Genomic DNA, 13,082 nt, shown 5'->3' with positions numbered 1-13,082 from the left:
GATGCTTCCAGGGGTCTTCCCCATGCTGTTCCCATGTCTTTTCAGCAAGGTATGCATGTGTCACACAGCACATGGCCAGATAAGGTTGTAAAATGTTAAAATGACATTTCCCGGTGAATGCATTTGTCACGGTTGAAAGCAATACAAAAGTGCAAAAACGCATAAAAAATGCTACTTGTGAACATAGCCCAAGGTGTGGAGGAGTATTTTTGTTTTTGGTTATTTATTTTACCTTATACACAAGTCTTTACCCTGGAAAGGATGTTCCTCAACATATTTCACAGGAAAACCGTTTCAGTTTCGTTTTTGAACGTTTTATTGTAAGCCTGTAAAAGTGGCTTAATACCTCTGACCACGTTGTTGACAGCAGTGACCTGGGGGTTAGAAATGCTTCCTGGGGTGATCCCCATGCTGTCCCCATGTCATTTGAGCACTCTCACTATCGTTTTGGGCACTTTTTAGGCTTTCTACAAACTGCCGGTGGTGCCGCCGCAAAAATGCTCGGGTCTCCCATAGACTAACATTGGGCTCGTTGCTCGGGTCGAGCACCTGAGTATCACGGTGAGCTCGGCCCGCGCTTTGAGCACCCGAGCATTTTAGTGCTCGCTCAAATAATCAAATATCATCTAATTCAGATCAGTTTTACCATATATTATAGTATGGTCAGGCTATATTATCATTTGTAAAGAGTGAACCTAAATTTACAGCAGAGCCAGCAGGTAAACAGGCACATATGTCCTGCTGATCCAATATCTGCAAATAGGTCCCTTTGTATAGCCAAGAAGGAAACCTATTCAAAGCAAGCAATCAGTAGAAGTTATCATGTGGTGCATGTTCATTGCACATGCTGGATCCACATAACCTTGGTGTAGTTCATAGGTATAGCAATAACATATTACCTTGTGACATTTTTGTATGCAGTGTGCAGGCTCTGCCAGGATGGAGCTGACAGCACGCCTCAACGCGCGTTTCGCCTGCGTGGCTTCGTCAGGAGGCGTGGCTATGAGTGTGCAAGTGGGTGAATAAGTATGATCCAACAGTGAGGGCCGGCCAATCAGTGCAGTGTGGATCGAGATGCCGCGCCCCCTCCGGTAGCCGGGCGGGCTCCGAGCACGCCGTACACAGCAGGGCGGAGACACGGGGGGTCTTTGTGGACCCATCTGTAGTTTTGTGTATTTCTACTTGCAACAATGTGTGGAGACCCTTCCCTCATTTATTAGGGACACCACTGATATCCTCAGAAGACTCAGTGGAGTCATACTCGAGAAGGACATGTGGCTGGTCACCTGCGACGTGGAGTCCCTATACACGTCTATATGGCACGACCAGGGAATACAAGCTGCAGAATTTCTAAATATGACAAATCTGGACCCGTAGTTAATTGAGTTTATAATAAAATTATTAAGATTTATTCTTACTTATAATTACTTTGTGTTCAAGGACCGCTCCTTCCTACAGCTCTAGGGCACTGCAGTGGGGGCGGCCTGTGCGCCCTCATATGCAAACCTGTTCCTGGGACTGTGGGAGAGGGAAACGGTCCTGAATACTCCAGGACACGATGCAGTTATTCTCTGGTCACGATATATCGATGACGTGCTCTTTATCTGGCACGGCTCCACGTCGCAGTTGGAGAACTTTCTGGCCTGCCTAAATATTAATGAATCTAATATCAAATTGACATGGAAATATAGTCAAAAACAGATTGATTTTTTGGATTTACTTATCTCTAGAAATTTGGACGGTATGTTAGGCACGGATATTTTCCGTAAGGAAACATCGACTAATTCTCTGCTTCACTTCACTTCATCTCACCCTCCAAAGTTAAAAAGCTCCATACCTATAGATCAATTTTTGAGGGCATGTAGGATCTGCTCCAGTGAAGAGAAGTTCAGAGACCAAGCAAAGGAACTAACCACGAGATTCCGCAATAGAGGCTACAGACAATATGACATTAATAGGGGGTTGACCACAGCTAGGAATACTACCAGACAAACTCTCTTGAGTACATCACAAAGGCCATATAACAAACTGAGGAATAGTCAGTCAGATATGACTCCGAGATTTATTACCACATTTAATGCGAACTGGCAAGCAATTAAGGACATCCTATTCAGACACTGGCTAATCCTTCTTACAGATAAGGATCTATGTAACAACTTGGCAACTCATCCACTTATCACCTGGCGAAGATCACAAACATTGGGAGATTTACTCTCCAATAGTCACTACATACCTCCAGGTAATTGTTTTATCTTTGGTAGCAGAGGTCCACCATGGGGCAGTTTTTCTTGCGTCAGGTGCTCTGTCTGCAAATACATTCCAAAAAATATAGAATTCTGGAATTCTAGAAACGATAAGATCTATAAAATTGTACACCATATATCATGTTACATAGTTACATAGTTTATAAGGCCGAAAAAAGACAAGCGTCCATCCAGTTCAGCCTATTTCTTGTGCACTGCAGCTATTCCGCAGCGTTGATCCAGGGGAAGGCAACAAAAAACCATGCGGTATAGGTCAATTTACATCATTGAGGAAAAATTCACTTCCCGACACCAATCTGGCAGTCAGATTAAATCCCTGGATTAATTAACTAAGCATAAGATGTAATTTTATTGTTCTCAAGAAAGGCATCCAGGCCTCTCTTGAACTCTTTAAGTGAGTGGGACATCACCACTTCCTCTCCCAGAGAGTTCCAGAGTCTCATGGCTCTGACCGTAAAGAATCCCCTTCTATGCTGGTGCAGGAACCTCCGTTCCTCCAGACGCATAGTGTGCCCCCTCGTCTTTGTCACCATCCTTGGTATAAACAGGTCATGGGAGAGATCTCTGTACTGCCCCCTGATGTATTTATACATGTTTAGGAGGTCTCCCCTAAGCCTTCTCTTTTCCAATGTAAATAGGCCTAATTTTGACAACCTCTCTGGGTATTCTAGTCCCTCCATTCCCTTTATTACCTTAGTCGCCCTCCTTTGTACCCTCTCTAGCTCCAATATGTCTTTCCTGAGCACCGGAGCCCAGAACTGTGCACAATATCTAAGTGCGGCCTTACCAGCGCTTTATACAGAGGAAGAACAATGTTCTCATCATATGCCCCTATTCCTCTTCTGATGCATGCCATGACTCTATTTGCCTTCGCAGCTGCTGCCTGACACTGGGCACTCCAATTTAATTTGCTATTAACCAAGACGCCCAGGTCCTTCTCCATGTCAGATTTCCCCAACGGTTTCCCATTTAATATGTATGGGTGACTGCTGTTTTTCTTTCCCATGTGCATGACCTTACATTTATCGGCATTGAACACCATTTGCCATTTTTTAGCCCAACTCCCCAATTTATCTAAATCCTCCTGTAGCTGTGCCCTGTCCTCATCTGTATTAACTACTTTACAAAGTTTAGTATAATCTGCAAATATTGCTATTTTACTATGCAACCCTTCCACTAGATCATTAATAAATATATTAAATAATATAGGGCCCAAGACAGACCCTTGAGGCACCCCGCTAGTAACCCTGACACACCCTGAGCTTACTCCATTGATAACCACCCTCTGCTTTCTATCACTCAGCCAGCTATTTACCCACTTGCACACATTATCCCCCAGACCAAGCATTCTCATTTTATATACCAACCTTTTGTGTGGCACGGTATCAAACGCTTTGGAGAAGTCAAGGTATACAACATCCACTGACTCTCCCCGGTCCAGCTGTGAGCTCACCTCCTCGTAGAAGGCGATCAGGTTTGTTTGGCAGGAGCGATCCCTCATGAATCCATGTTGATAAGGAGTTAGACAGTTATTATCATTAAGATATTCTACAATAGCATCTCTAAGAAATCCTTCAAACAATTTACCCACAACAGACGTTAAGCTGACTGGTCTATAGTTCCCAGGGTCACTTTTAGAACCCTTTTTGAATATTGGTACCACATTTGCTTGGCGCCAGTCTAGTGGGACAGTCCCTGTCCATAAAGAGTGCTTGAATATAAGATACAGCGGCCTGTCTATCACATTACTTAATTATTTTAGTACCCGGGGGTGTATGTCATCTGGGCCTGGTGACTTGTCTATTTTGATATTATTTAGGCGTTTCTGAACTTCCTCCTGGGTTAGGGGGGTGATATTTAGCGGAGGGTTTACTTTATCACTCTGCATTTCCTCCGATAAATTGTTTTCTTTTATGAAAACAGTGGAGAAGAAGCTATTGAGTAGGTTTGCTTTACCCTCATCGCCCTCTATGATTTTACCCAGGTTATTTTTCAATGGGCCAACGCCATCAGTTTTAATCCTTTTACTGTTTATATAGTTAAAGAACAGTTTGGGATTCATTTCACTTTCCTTGGCAATTAGTCTCTCTGTCTCCTCTTTTGCTATTCTTATTTGTTTCTTACAGATTTTGTTTTTTTTCCCTATAAGATATTAGTGCTTCCTCGCTGCCTTCTTGTTTAAGTTTACCGAAAGCCCTTTTTTTGTTTTTCATTGCCCTCTTGACTTCCTTATTTAGCCACATTGGCTTCCTCCTATTCCTAGCCCTTTTATTCCCATACGGTATGTACCTTCTACAGTGACTATGTAGGACTGTTTTGAAAATTTCCCATTTTCTATCCGTGCTCCTATTACTAAAGATACTATCCCAGTCTATAAGGTGAAGGGCATCTCTTAGCTGATCAAACTTTGCCCTCCTGAAGTTCAGTGTTTTTGTGACTCCCTTGCTGGGCACCTTACTGAAGCACATGTGGAATTGTATAATGTTGTGGTTGCTATTTCCCAGGTGCCCCCCGACCTGCACCTCAGTTATTCTGTCTGGCCTGTTAGTTAATATTAAGTCTAAAAGGGCCGTCCCTCTAGTTGGTTCCTGCACAAGTTGTGACAAATAATTGTCTTTGATAATTGATAGAAACCTGTTTCCTTTCTGAGATCTACAGCTTTCCGTTTCCCAGTCTATATCGGGGTAGTTGAAGTCCCCCATAATAATCACCTCGTTATTTTTTGCTACTTCGTCTATTTGTCTCATTAATAGACTTTCCGTGGCTTCAGCTATATTTGGTGGTTTACAACAGACTCCTATGATAATTTTATTATTGTTTTTTGCCCCATGTATCTCCACCCATAAGGACTCGACCTCCTCATTTCCCTCCCATACATCCTCCCGTATTGTAGGCTTTAGACACGTCTTTACATATAGACAGACTCCACCCCCTTTCCGACTTCTTCGATCCCTTCTAAACAGACTGTAACCCTGTAAGTTAACTGCCCAGTCATAGCTTTCATCTAACCATGTCTCGGTTATTCCCACTATGTCATAGTTACCTGTAGATATTTCTGCTTCCAGTTCATCCATCTTGTTTGTCAGGCTCCTGGCATTTGCTAGCACGCAGTTTACACGATTTTGTTTTGTTCCAATCTTCTCCCTGTGGATTGTATTAGAAATTTTCTTACCTCCCTTCCAAGTATCTTGTCTTGGACCTTCTTTGTCGCACTTCATATCTTTCATTAGTATGTTCTCTGGTTGCATGTGATACTGAAGCAGTAGTTTACCACCTCACCTGCCCTTGCAGATTGATTTATGTGGGGATGACTACAAGATCATTAAAAATAAGTATTCAGGAACATATGCGAGACATCAAAAACGCAATTACATGCTCGGATCCACATTTACTGAAAACCATCCCTAAACATTATTATGAAGTCCATCAAAGTAATCCCAAGGGCACAGTGGTTTGTGGCATTGATCATGTCATCCTCGGAATCAGAGTTGGCAATGTAAAACAAAAACTATTGCAGAAGGAAACACGATGGATAATGGTGTTAGATACACTAGCCCCTTGCCATGTTTCAGCAGCGTTTGCAGCTTCCGGCTCACAGACTGGTGTGTGATATCCCCACGTGTTGGAGCTCTACAATGCAGATGTTGGGAAGGATTTGTGAGCAGAAGAGGACAGTTGTTGAGTACCAGCATCAACAAGGCCGTCGGTATTCAGTTCAGACTCCACACATAAGACCTCAGGATTGGACATGGATGTCAGACATATGTACCATCCTCCAAAACTTTGAGGACTCCACCAAGATAGTGAGCAGCGATTACGCCATAATTAGCGTCACCATCCCGCTTCTCTGTCTTCTGAAATGCTCTCTGCTCACAATCAAAGAGGATGCATTGCAGGCGGAGCATGATGAGATGGAGCAAGGAACCATACAGGGTGATAACACATAGCCAAGCCTCATCTCATCCCAACGTGGATTGGGTGACAATGAGGAAGAGGAGGAGGAGGAAGGACAGGAGCTAGTTTCATGCACTATAGACGGTACTACCTGCACAGCTGTCATACCGTCTGTTCAGCGTGGATGGCGAGAGGACAGAGAGGAGGAGGAGGAGAGCATGGTCAGTCATCCTCTTGGTGAGGACACGGAAGTCTTGCCTGTTAGTAGTCTGGCAAGCATGGCTGAGTTTATGTTACGCTGCCTTTCCCATGACCCTCGCGTTCTCAAAATTTTGGGTGACAGTCATTACTGGTTGGTGACACTTCTAGACCCACGCTACAAGAAGAACTTTATATCTCTTATTCCTGAGGCGGACAGGTCTACAAATATGGGGCTGTACCAGAAGGCCCTTTTTGCGGAACTATTAAAAAAATTCCCATTTGAAAACGCTGGCGGCAGAGGGCACACTTCGTTGAACAACCAAGGAGTACAGGCGAGAGAGACACAACTTCAATCCAGCAGAGGCAGGGGTACACTGTCAAAGTTCTGGGAGAGTTTTCTCAGACCCTCCCATCGCACAGGCCCTGAGGCGCGGGGCACTCTCACAAGGAGTTCAAAGCTTTGGAAGATGCTGAGGGAGTACCTTGCCGACCGTACCAACATCCTCCGTGATTCCTCTGTGCGTTATAATTATTGGGTATCCAAGCTGGATACGTGGAATGAACTGGCTCTCTATGCCTTGGAGGTCCTGGCCTGCCCTGCCGCCAGCGTTTTATCACAGTGGGTTTTTAGTGCCGCTGGTGGAATTATAACTGATAAGCGCATCTGCCTGTCAACTGAAAATGCTGACAGGCTGACTCTTATAAAAATGAACAACGGCTGGATTGGGCCAGACTTCTCAACACCACCGAATGATAGCAGCGTAACATAAACTCAAATCCAGTGTCTTTTCTTGGGAGGTGTATTCCCATGCACCTTTTCACACCCACACATGGGTATACGCTTCCTGATTTTGGCTATTTGCTCTTGTCCTCCTCCTTCTCCTCATCCTCCACTACCATATCACCAGGGTCACCGTGGTCCGTGATGCAACAACCACATAATTTTTTTAAAGGGTGTTTATGATGCCCGTAAAAAAAATTTTTTATACAGTATGTTCATGTATACCCCCCAGTGGGAAATGTTTGTCAGCCCATACATTAGTGCATGGCATTACATGAATAGGAGGCCCGCTCCTTTCTAATGGGAACATTTTTTTATGAGGCCCTCCTCCACGTCTCTTCCAAGGGGCATTGAAGTGCCTCCAAATTTTTGGCAGTGCTTGCATTCACTGCATAGGCCAACACTATGGGAGACTCTCTCCTTTCTAATGGGAATTTGTCGTTAATGTGGCCCTGCTCTATGTGTCTTTAATTTCTTAGTGGGGTTTTTCCTAAATTTGGTCAACCGTTGAACTCACTGCATACCCTATAACTGTATAGCAGACTCTCTCCTATCTAATGGGAACATGTCGCACCTTGTTACTGTGGCCCTGCCCTATGTGTCTTTAAATTCTTAGTGGGGCTTTTCCTAAAATTGGTCAGCCGTTGGAAACACTGGATACCCTATACTGTATAGCAGACTCTCTCCTTTCTAAATGGAATTTGTAATTACTGTGGCCCTGCTCTATGTGTGTCTTTAAATTCTTAGTGGGGTTTTTCCTAAATTTGGTCAGCCGTTGGACTCGCTGCATATCCTATAACTGTAAAGCAGACTCTCTCCTTTCTAAATGGAATTTGTCGTTAATGTGGCCCTGCTCTATGTGTCTTTAATTTCTTAGTGGGGTTTTTCCTAAAATTGGTCAGCCATTGGACTCACTGCATTCCCTATAACTGTATAGCAGACTCTCCTTTCGAATGGGAACATGTCGTACCTTGTTACTGTGGCCATGCTCTATGTGTCTTTAAATTCTTAGTGGGGTTTTTCCTAAAATTGGTCAGCCGTTGGACTCACTGCATACCCTATAACTGTATAGCAGTCTCTCTCCTTTCTAATGGGAATTTGTCGTTAATGTGGCCCTGCTCTATGTGTCTTTAATTTCTTAGTGGGGTTTTTCCTAAATTTGGTCAGCCGTTGGACTCACTGCATACCCTATAACTGTATAGCAGACTCTCTCCTATCTAATGGGAACATGTCGTACCTTGTTACTGTGGCCCTGCTCTATGTGTCTTTAAATTCTTAGTGGGGTTTTTTCTAAAATCGGTCAGCCATTGGACTCACTGCATACCCTATACTGTATAGCACACTCTTTCCTTTCTCAATGGAATTTGTCGTTACTGTGGCCCTGCTGTGTGTGTCTTTAAATTCTTAGTGGGGTTTTTCCAAAAATTGGTCAGCCGTTGGACTCACTGCATAACCTATAACTGTATAGCAGACCCTTTCCTTTCTAATGGGAACATGTCGTACCTTGTTACTGTGGCCCTGCTCTATGTGTCTTTAAATTCTTAGTGGGGTTTTTCCTAAAATTGGTCAGCCGTTGGACTCACTGCATACCTTATAACTGTATAGCAGACTCTCTCCTTTCAAAATGGAATTTGTCATTACTGTGGCCCTGCTCTATGTGTCTTTAATTTCTTAGTGGGGTTTTTCCTAAAATTGGTCAGCCATTGGACTCACTGCATACCCTATAACTGTATTTCAGACCCTCTCCTTTCTAATGGTAACATGTTGTACTTGTTACTGTGGCCCTGCTCTATGTATCTTTAATTTCTTAGTGGGGTTTTTCCTAAAATTGGTCAGCCGTTGGACTCACTGCATACCCTTTAACTGTAAAGCAGTCTATCTCCTTTCTAATGGGAATTTGTCGTTAATGTGGCCCTGCTCTATGTGTCTTTAATTTCTTAGTGGGGTTTTTCCTAAATTTGGTCAGCCTTTGGACTCACTGCATACCATATAACTGTATAGCAGATCCTCTCGTTTCTAATGGGAACATGTCGTACCTTGTTACTGTGGCCCTGCTCTATGTGTCTTTAAATTCTTAGTGGGGTTTTTCCTAAAATTGGTCAGCCGTTGGACTCACTGCATACCCTATAACTGTATAGCAGACCCTCTCCTTTCTAAATGGAATTTGTCGTTACTGTGGCCCTGCTCTATGTGTCTTTATATTCTTAGTGAGGTTTTTCCTAAAATTGGTCAGCCGTTGGACTCGCTGCATATCCTATAACTGTAAAGCAGACTCTCTCCTTTCTAAATGGAATTTGTCGTTAATGTGGCCCTGCTCTATGTGTCTTTAATTTCTTAGTGGGGTTTTTCCTAAAATTGGTCAGCCATTGGACTCACTGCATTCCCTATAACTGTATAGAAGACTCTCCTTTCGAATGGGAACATGTCGTACCTTGTTACTGTGGCCATGCTCTATGTGTCTTTAAATTCTTAGCGGGGTTTTTCCTAAAATCGGTCAGCCGTTGGACTCACTGCATACCCTATACTGTATAGCACACTCTTTCCTTTCTCAATGGAATTTGTCGTTACTGTGGCCCTGCTGTGTGTGTCTTTTAATTCTTAGTGGGGTTTTTCCAAAAATTGGTCAGCCGTTGGACTCACTACATAACCTATAACTGTATAGCAGACCCTTTCCTTTCTAATGGGAACATGTCGTACCTTGTTACTGTGGCCCTGCTCTATGTGTCTTTAAATTCTTAGTGGGGTTTTTCCTAAAATTGGTCAGCCATTGGACTCACTGCATACCCTATAACTGTATAGCAGACTCTCTCCTTTCAAAATGGAATTTGTCGTTACTGTGGCCCTGCTCTATGTGTCTTTAATTTCTTAGTGGGGTTTTTCCTAAAATTGGTCAGCCGTTGGACTCACTGCATACCCTATAACTGTATTTCAGACCCTCTCCTTTCTAATGGTAACATGTCGTACTTGTTACTGTGGCCCTGCTCTATGTATCTTTAAATTCTTAGTGGGGTTTTTCCTAAAATTGGTCAGCCGTTGGACTCACTGCATACCCTTTAACTGTATAGCAGTCTCTCTCCTTTCTAATGGGAATTTGTCGTTAATGTGGCCCTGCTCTATGTGTCTTTAATTTCTTAGTGGGGTTTTTCCTAAATTTGGTCAGCCGTTGGACTCACTGCATACCATATAACTGTATAGCAGATCCTCTCCTTTCTAATGGGAACATGTCGTACCTTGTTACTGTGGCCCTGCTCTATGTGTCTTTAAATTCTTAGTGGGATTTTTCCTAAAATTGGTCAGCCGTTGGACTCACTGCATACCCTATAACTGTATAGCAGACCCTCTCCTTTCTAAATGGAATTTGTCGTTACTGTGGCCCTGCTCTATGTGTCTTTAAATTCTTAGTGAGGTTTTTCCTAAAATTGGTCAGCTGTTGGACTCACTGCATACACTATAACTTTATAGTAGACTCTCTCCTTTCTAAATGGAATTTGTCATTACTGTGGCCCTGCTCTATGTGTGTCTTTAAATTCTTAGTGGGGTTTTTCCTAAAATTGGTCAGCCGTTGGACACACTGCATACCCTATAACTGTATAGAAGACTCTCTCCTTTCTAATGGAAACATATCGTACCTTGTTACTGTGGCCCTTCTCAATGTGTATTTAAATTCTTAGTGGGGTTTTTCCTAAAATTGGTAAGAAGTTGGACTTACTGCACACCCTATAACTGCATACACTATAACTGTATAGCAGACTCTCTCCTTTCTAAATGGAATTTGTCATTACTGTGGCCCTGCTCTATATGTCTTTAAATTCTTAGTGGGGTTTTTCCTAAAACTGGTCAGCCGTTGGACTCACTGCATACCCTATAACTGTATAGCATACTCTCTCCTTTCTAAATGGAATTTGTCGTTACTGTGGCCCTGCTCTATGTGTCTTTAAATTCTTAGTGGGGTTTTTCCCAAATTTTGGCAGCCCTTGCAGTCACAGCATGTGCATTACCACTATAGGAGACCCGCTCCTTTATAATGGCAACATTTTTTTTAGTGAGACCCTCCTCTATGTCTCTTCAAAGGGGTATTATGTTGCGTCCAAATTTTTGGCAGCCCTTGCAGTCACTGGATACGCAATAACAGTATAGGAGACCCACTTGTTAATAATGGGAACAACAAAGCATAGCCGGCTGATGGTTCTCTAACACTAGCGAGGGCCGACTGCTGGCCTTTTAAGAAGAGTAAGGGCCGTCTGATGTCCCTATAAAAATAGGCTTTATGACTTTCAGAGTCCCTCCATCATAAATAAAACAGGATGTGTCTGATGATGTGTCACACACCACATTGCCAGATAAGGTTGTAAAATGTTAAAATGACATTTCCCGGTTAGTGTTGAGCGAGCACTAAAATGCTCGGGTGCTCGAAGCTCGGGCCGAGCTCGCCGTGATACTCGGGTGCTCGACCCGAGCAACGAGCCCAATGTTAGTCTATGGGAGACCCGAGCATTTTTGCGGTGGCACCCCCGGCAGTCTTTTAAAAGCCTAAAAAGTGCCCAAAACGATAGTGACAGTGCTCAAATGACATGGGGACAGCATGGGGTTCGCCCCAGGAAGCATTTCTGACCCCCAGGTCACTGCTGTCAACAACGTGGTCAGAGGTATTAAACCACTTTTACAGGCTCACAATAAAACGAAAGTGAAACTTTTTTCCTGTGAAATATGTTAAGGAACATCCTTTCCAGGGAAAAGACTTGTGTATAAGTTAAAATAAATGACCAAAAACAAAAATACTCCTCCACACCTTTGGCTATGTTCACAAGTAGCATTTTTTATGCGTTTTTGCACTTTTGTATTGCTTTCAACTATGACAAATGCATTCACCGGGAAATGTAATTTTAACATTTTACAACCTTATCTGGCCATGTGCTGTGTGACACATGCATAAAGTGCTGAAAAGACATGGGAACAGCATGGGGAAGACCCCTGGAAGCATCTCTGACTCCCAGGTCACTGTCTAAAAGTGTGCCCATCATAAGTGATCCTTGCCGCATCAGAAGATGCAGATTTGCAACTATCCCCATGCAAGTTCTAGTCCCAGGGCAGTGTTCAATTGTACCTCCCCCATTCCTTGCAATACAAGCGCAAGTATGCAGCCTGCCACCCACCCACCCCCAAGCTGCAATACCATACTGCTTGCTTGCTTGAACTTGAAATTGGGCCTTTTAGGCATGTGGAGGCGGAATCTGGCCACCACGTCATGGCTGTGTTGGCGGCCTGGAATCCATACTCAGTCCCCAGCCGCCCGGCGGCCGGGTGTCCATACTCAGTCCCCTGCCGCCCCGCGGCCGAGTGTCCACACGGTCCCCAGCCGCCTGGGGGCAGTCGGGTGTCCATAAACGGTCCCCAGCCGCCCCCATTTCTCCTTGGAACATCCCCCCACACACTTTTCTTAGCCCGGCCTGCTTTAGGCAGCATTGGACGAGCCCACCAGAGAACCAGACTCCTCCGGTGGGCCCTGACTTCTCCATCGGTGGAGTTGAGAGTGCCAAGGTGAGGAGCATGATGATGATGACAGAAGTTAGCATCTGCTATGTTTTCTTTTAATGCAAGTGTAAGTGTGCAGCCTGCCACCCACCCACCCCCAGACTGCAATTCATACTGCTAGCTTGCACTTGAAATGGGGCCTTTTAGTTTAGAGGGGGCCGAAGGTGGCCACTACCTCATCGCTGCTTCGGCAGCGAGGTATCCATACTCAGTCCCCAGCCGCCCCTATTTGTCCTGGTGTGCCTTATACATAAGATTAAGCGCGTATACCAAAACATTACCTGTGCCCTCCCCAGTGCATTTAGTGGGAAGGAGAGCCTATTCCGCTGTAGTGTGTGCATGCCAAACCCCTGTTCATGGTACATGCGAAGATGCCTCCCACCTTGCACCTGTCGTTGCAGACTTGCAAC

This window comes from Phyllobates terribilis, unplaced genomic scaffold (genome assembly GCF_046119375.1).
Source record: "Phyllobates terribilis strain yellow unplaced genomic scaffold, ASM4611937v1 Scaffold_11__3_contigs__length_659146591, whole genome shotgun sequence".
Classification (NCBI taxonomy): domain Eukaryota; kingdom Metazoa; phylum Chordata; class Amphibia; order Anura; family Dendrobatidae; genus Phyllobates; species Phyllobates terribilis.
Note: the sequence above shows the minus strand (reverse complement) of the source record.